Source organism: Juglans regia, chromosome 6, assembly GCF_001411555.2.
Source record: "Juglans regia cultivar Chandler chromosome 6, Walnut 2.0, whole genome shotgun sequence".
Taxonomy (NCBI): Eukaryota; Viridiplantae; Streptophyta; class Magnoliopsida; order Fagales; family Juglandaceae; genus Juglans; species Juglans regia.
In genome coordinates this window covers 6676727-6684400 of record NC_049906.1, presented here as the reverse complement: position 1 = coordinate 6684400, position 7674 = coordinate 6676727, and the positions used below count along the sequence as shown (strand labels likewise).

The following is a 7674-nucleotide window of genomic DNA, read 5'->3' as shown; positions in this document are numbered from 1 at the left end:
ATGAATCACTGCTGTACACCAATAAAGGAATGGAAGTTGCGATCACATGAAACTTGCTAAATCTGTTGCTGGCATTCTCTTCTGTAATGCTGTTAATTATTTACCTTTCATTTGCTAAGTTGTATAAAAAGGGCATTACTGTCTTTTCATAGATAGAGTTAGAATATTCTTTCATTATTGTATATATACACGCACTGTTTTATTGCTTGCGATATAAAAGACACAAGGAACATTTCCTCTGCAATTCTTCTTCCTCTGTGTTTTGCCTTTTCCAATTCCTTTTCTTACATCTCCGGCACATGGTTACATGTAAAGTACATGCTACAACATGGACTACGAGATCGATACGTGACATGAAACAGAAAATTCAAACGTCGCAACTAAAGAAACTAAAATTACAGAAAAGAAAAGAAAATTACAGAGCAAGAGGACCAAAGACTCTATTGCAAATACCACTCATCCATTATTGTTGCAATCTATGATTAATATTTCTGTATTTTCTCATCATGATCAGGACCTTTCCGGTTTAAGAAGGCTGTCTCTTGCAGATTTCAGTTTCTGGAAAGCACCTCTAATACTAATGCGAAGATCAGGAGAGTCTGCAGTGCAAGATAGCCCAACCCCAAGGATTGTGACGAGGCATTCAAGTTGAGCATCAGGGCTTATGCGTTCGTCATTGTGGCGAAGATTGCTCATCTGAGCTAGCAGCTCAGAGTCGAGTACTTGTTCGACGTTGGCAGGGAAACTTAACTGCACCCATCTGATTAGATTTTGGCCTCCAATGAAGCTCTCGTGGGTTGGGTTCTTCCCTGTGAAGAGCTCAAGCAGGATTACCCCGAAGCTGTATACATCTCCAGAAGTTGATATTTTTTCTCCCAAACCATACTCTACACATCATAATCAATTCATTATGTTCACAAAACTAGTTAAATACATAAAGTAATGACAATAGAAAGGGTCTCCTCTGTAACACCCGGATCCAATATTGGTATGGTTGGACTTTAGATTTTTACTTATTTATTTATTTATTTTATAACTTGATTGTTTATTTAAGTTCTTAATTTACGATTTTGAGTAGCGATTTTGTTTTCTTTTAATTGGGAGTTCTTGGCCGTTTATTTTATTTTTTCCCGCATGTTTCATTTTTTTTTTAATTCTTTCTCTTTCCGTCTATTTTAATTTTTCGCACGGCTTATTTTTTTTTTCCGTCGCACAGCATGCATACACGCACGCTTTCGTTCACGGCATGCTTGCACACACACGCCCCTCATGCACATCCCGCGTCCGTTTGGTTTTCATCTAGGGTTTTCTTTTCATGTTCAATCGTCTATTTCTTATTCATACGAAGAAGGCTCGCGCCGCTGTTTTCCCACGCGGAACCATAGCCCAGTTTTTCCTCCTCAGCCTCCATCCCCTCGGTTCCTCGCACCCCGAGTCGTGCAGCACCCCAAAGCTTATCCGCGTACCGCGACACCGCCCCAGCAACACTGCAGCCTTGCTTACCACCAGGCTATAACCACTGCCCGAGCCCCACGAGAACCGCACAACCACCACCGAAGGGTAGTCTCACTGCCAAACTTTTCCACATCACGATCCAGTCGCTGCCGCCAGCGTCTTACCCGTAGCAGCACCCCACGAATCAGCCTCAACGCTGCCGTCGCGTCCCGCCCTAAACCATCGTTCAGCCATTGAAGGAACCTCTGTTATTGTCTCCGAAAACAGAGTATCTTTGTTTTTCATTTTCTGTTTGTTGCTGTTCGACGCAAACCAACCGAGCGCCGCCGCACAGCGTGTATCGTTGGGCGCTGCATTCCATCCAAGTTCGTCACTCTCCACTCGGTAAGCTGCCCCCCGAACTCAACTTGCCTCTTCGTCTCTCTCTCGTTTCTCTTTCTCTGTCTCTCTCCCGCTAATCTCTCTTCCTCCCTCTCTCTTTCAGTGCGCTGCCGTCGGGACAGCCTCCGCCCACCGCAACTCTGGTCCTCCACGATCTCCTTCCCTCACGGGAGCTCCTGTCGCATGTCGTCCCTCACTCGTGAGTTTCGGTCGGAATTTATGGTTATAAATACTGCAGTTACGTAAGTTAGTGGGTAGGGGAAGAATTTTACGAGATTACCATTTTGCCCTTAAGCCAATAGAATTTGAATGTATTTTGTTTCTAAAATGGGTTTTATTTTTCGGCTGGGTTGGGTTGAAATTTACGAAGGGTTTTTGATACAGATAGGTCTTTTATTATGTTAGTAAAAAAAAAAAAAATGTTTCCTAAATGCTTTAAAATTGTTATTTCTTTCAAAGGAATAATTGGAAGTGTTGTATTTGTTACAATGACTTAGTTTATTATATGATCGCTATATAATTTAAAATATTTTGGTGTAATTATATTAGCTGGTATTAGATTTTATGATTACACGTCAATAGTAAATAAGTTAGACTTTTAGAGATTTTTAGCTGAAGCTATTGAATGGACATTGCCAATTTTAGGAAGGGATGTTATATTTTGGGCTTTTGAGGGTTTTATGAAATTAAATAGGTTATTTTATAAGTTTAGGCTTAAATACCGAAATACGTTATTGATTGAAAATTTATGGGAATTACTTGATTATTTGATAGGTGACGATTGTTAATTATCGACATTTTGAGGAAATTTCTAAAAAGCTAAGAAGTCCAGGTAAGCGGGGTTCCTATGCTAGACTTTGCATTAAATAAAATGAACTGAGGTCCTTTTTGGAAAATATGCATGTTCTGCTATGAAAAGAAATTTGAAAACAACCTCAGATATTTGTTCTGCATTACTCATGAGATTCTGTTTAAGAGTAACGTATTTCCTATCATGACTGGTGTAAACATGAGCTTATTTTTTATATGCTATTTCTGAACTTTGAAAATGAGAGCGAAATGAAATTTGTGCATAAATTATGTGGTGATATGATTTTGTTCTGTTCCGAAAAATTTTGTTCAGTACACTGTTTGGAAAAGACGTGATTTCTGAAAACCTTTGGCATGACTCTCTGATTCTGAATTTGATTCTGTTTCTGTTCTGTTCAGTTACGGCCCTGCCACGGGTGATAATAGTGGCATACGGCCCTACCACGGGTAATAATAGTGGATACGGCCCAACCACGGGTTATAATAGTGGATACGGCCCAACCACGGGTAATAATAGTGGATACGGCCCTGCCACGGGTTATAGTTGTGGTCTCTGTTTTGAGTGCACACCTTGGTGACAGAGTGTTTTATGTTCTGCTTGGCTATCCGCAGATGCACAACCCTACCACGGGGATTATACATGGCCTTTGTTCTGATATGATGTTCTGATGATGATGATGATCTTTTATGTTATGCCAAAGAATATTTTTGAATGAAATTATTTCTAAATCTTCACTCTGATATTTTAATAACATGTTCTGCTTCCGCACTCTGAAAATGAAAATGTTTTGTTCTGCATTCTGATTTCTATAAATGCTCATGTTTATACACTGGTATATATTCTCTGCTTACTGAGTTGTTGATAACTCACCCCCCTTATCTCCATAATATTTCAGATGACATTGATGGTTCAGCTGAGGATCAATATTAGAGTTTATGGAGAAGATTAACAGTGAATGGTTGTTGGGTATTTCGTGGTATTAATGTTAATGTTGGAAGTTATTTATGTTTCTTAAGTTGCTTCAGTGGATTTAGACGGTTTATGGAGACTTATGTTAATGTTTCATTATTTCTGGTTTGTTATTTGAGACATGAAGAAGAGTTGATTTTATTTGAGTTGATGGATTGAAAATTTGATAGATGAGTCTATATGGTTTATTTAATGGAAGTATTTACGTTTGATTTGAGGTTTGGGAAAATATATATATCCTTGAGTTTGGAAGTACTCTAGGCTTGTTAGAGTTAATTATCAGGTTATATGAGTTAACTCTCCGGACCCTCGGGGACGGGGCGTTACATCCTCAGAGGAAACATGTTCATTAAAAAGAAAACGACATATTGAATTTATCAACTACCAAAGATCAGAAGGAAGAGAGACAGGTTATGGTACTAACCTGGAGGTATGTAACCTATGGATCCCTTTAGAACATTTGTGGAGCTAATATGAGACTGATTGCCTGTTCTTTTAGTTAGCAACCTGGCCAAACCGAAATCTCCCAACTTTGCAGTCATGTCTTCACTCAAAAGGATGTTGCTGGGCTTCAAATCACAATGCACCACCGGAACTTCACAGTCATGGTGCAAGTAATCTAATCCACAAGCAACGTCAACGACTACGTTCAATCTCTCCACAACACTCAGCGCATGCCCATTTACATGCTTCCTCTTGCCTTCTAGCCAGTCTTCTAAGCTGCCATTACTCATAAATTCGTACACCAGAGCCAAAAATTCCATGTTCTTGAAGTCTATGCTAGAGCATGATGTGATGAGTCGAGCAAGATTCCGATGCCTAACATTCCTCAAAGCCTCGCATTCTGCCAAAAAGCTCTTCCAAGAGCTCTTCTTCTCATTGTCTAGGACTTTAACTGCGATAGCGATTCCTTGCCAAAGATAGCCTTTATAAACTGTCCCAAAGCTCCCTTTGCCAATTAAAGTTTCTAGGTTGAAATTTCCAGTCGCCTGACGGATTTCATTGTAGGACACCATTTGATGCTGTCCTTTGAAGGTTTCAGAAGTTTTTTCCATCTTTGGTTTCCTTCTCTTTATGTACAACCGTGAGCCAAATATAACGCAAAGGACCAATGTTACAAGGATACTTGCAGTTATAACAAGAACTTTGACTACTGTTCTTCCTCGACGCCCTTGACTATTGACACATGCAAAATGCAGGCAAAGCATTGGGTTGCCTTCCAAATGGACTTGAGAGAGATTACTAAAAACTCCGCTGCTGGGAACAATCCCTTCCAAATTATTGAAAGACAGGTTCAAGGATGTTAAGGCCTGTGAGGTTTTGGAGTTCAACGGGTATAGAGCCAGAAAGTTGGTTGGAGGAGAGATCTAGAGTATCCAGGCCTTTCACTTCTTCCAAGGTACCTGGAATTGGACCTGAAAGCATGTTTCTGGCCATGAATAATTTTTCCAAGCTTTTACAGCTTTGGATTGAGCTGGGGATACTACCAGACAAAAGGTTGTCAGAAAGGTCAATGGTTTGGACCCATCTTAGAGAAATTTCTTGAGGTATAGGTCCGCTTAGAAAGTTCTTAGATAGATTCAAAACAGTGCTCAAACTGGGGAGATTCAACAATTCTTTAGGTATGCTCCCCTTGAATCTGTTGTTAGATAGGTCAATGGAAAGAATATTCTTGAAGTTTCCAAAAGCAGGGGGTATTTTACCCAACAAACTATAATTTCCTGACAATTCAATTTGAGTTAACTTTTGGAGATCACCTAAAGAATTTGGAATACTGCCAAAAATTCGATTTTTTGCCAAACCCAATATCTGCAGTTTCTCCAATAGGCCTATTTCAGGTGGAATTTCACCTGAAATCAAATTGCCGGTTAAATTTAGCAAAAGCAGGCTGCTAAGACGACCGATGGACGTGGGAATGTTACCATAAATACGATTCCCTCCCATGTATAAGATTGACAGAACTTTAGAAAGATTGCCTATTGATTCTGGAATCACGCCCTCCAAATGATTGTCCGCGATGACAAGGTAGTCGAGGAGAGTGCTATTTGTCAGAGCAGTAATGAAATTGAGACCATCTTTACTTGATCCAATCCTATTAAAACCAATGTTATACATTCGAAGAGCTGGAAGATTTCCTAGTCCCGGCGGTACTGTTCCTTCTAGAAAGTTGTGAGCCATGCGGATGCTGCGTATATTGGTGAGATTGTGCAAGGACCATGGAATATGTCCGGTGAGTTTGTTGAAGCAAACAAAGAAATCTAAAAGATTTGGGAGTTTAATCCCAACGTCTCCGGGAATTTCACCCGATAGTTGGTTTTGACCTAAGCGAAAGAAAACTAGGGAGGATATGTTGTATAGTGATGAAGGAATGATGCCAGACAAATTGTTAACTGCGAGATCAAGTTCCTTCAAATTTGGAAGGCGTCCCAATTCACTTGGTATTATGCCGCTGAGACTGTTGGTTCTGAAATTTATAATGAAGAGTGAGGAAAGGTTACCTATTGAAGGCGGAATTGCACCAGAAAGTCGGTTTCTTCCTAACTTCAAGACTTCGAGCTTCGTCAAGTAGCTAAGCTCTTCAGGAATTCTTCCTTCAATATCGTTTTCAGTCAAGTCAAGGATCTTGAGCTGAGTCCATTGGCTTATATTTGAGGGGAGCACACCTTCTATTCTGTTAAAGCTGATGTTCAGAAGTTCCAAACGAAAGAGATTGCCAATCTGATCAGGAAGCATCCCTGTAAATTGATTATCTTGAAGTTGAAGGGATTGGATGAAGGAGAGATTACCAATATGAGGGCTAATTGACCCTACAAGTTTAAAACCAGAAAGATCAAGGCCAACCACTCTCTGGCCAGACTTGTTGCAGACAACTCCTGTCCAGTTGCATGGGGATGTGCCTTTGTCCCAAGAAGAGAGGTGGTTTGAAGGATCTTCGCTTATAACAGACTTGAGTGAGATCAAGGCTTCCTTATCTGTAACAAGACTCAACGCGGCTGACTCTACTCCAAGAAACATGCATCTGAAAAACATCGGGACAAGTAATAAGGTGGCATGAAGCATTAGATGGGAAAGAAAACTCATGTCTCTTGGTTTTTATTTTTGAATTGGATGAAAGAGAGGAGTATAGATGCCATTATATGGAACACCAAAGATTCGTATTTATAACAATCCACTAGTTGTGCATGGCACGGTTTTTAAGACTTTTTCTTCATCATGTCTAACGTCGAGCTCTGATCTTCTGTTCTTTGACTTGGTAAATGAAAGATTATCAGAAGCATCCTTCTTAATTAAGACGTTTCACCTTCACGATGGAACCCCCCATTAATTCGTCTCACGGGACAACAACGTAATGGTGTCAACTTGCATGATGGATGCATTGGGCGTTGTGTCGTAACACTTTCAAACACTGCCACTCTTTTCTATCTGGATCTCACTTTTCCATTTTTAGCCCTCTTTTAGAATTTGTTGCGAAAAATGATGCAAGAATAAGAAATTAACCTCACGATACAAAAATTTACGTGATTTAATAACGTATTTATGTCTTTAAAATTGAAGATGATTTTATTATTTTAAAGAATGACAAAATATATTATGGGCCTTGGGGTGAAAAAATACTATTCTAGAACTATATTGCTTATAATTATGTATTTATTAGATTGTACGACAGAAATCTTAATTTTATAATTATTGGATAATTTGCTTGAGCGAGTCTCGAGCAACCTCTTTATCTTATATTTGTTAGAGAGAGATGTCAAACGAACTCTCTGTTAAAACTTCACTTGAGTGATCTGTCTTACGAATTTTAAGAATGACTATAAATGCATTTTATACTTTTTAAAATTATTTTTTAAATCACTTTAAACCTTTTAAAAAAAATCACATACTTATTAAAAATTATTTTCTTGATTATTAAATAATAATAATTAATTAATTAATTAATTAAAATGGGTAAGAAATGTGGGGACCACCTCTCTGCCCATGCATTTTTCAACCACAAAACAGTTGCACTTCCCGACTATGGCACATCTTGCATTAATAGCATGCATCAACAATTTGCA

At 39.1% G+C, this 7674-nt stretch overlaps 1 pseudogene; it reads right to left on the bottom strand.

Annotated features, from left to right (window-relative positions):
- Window positions 1-244: 244 nt before the first annotated feature.
- LOC108982427 lies at window positions 245-6718 on the bottom strand (annotated as a pseudogene).
- Window positions 6719-7674: the final 956 nt, after the last annotated feature.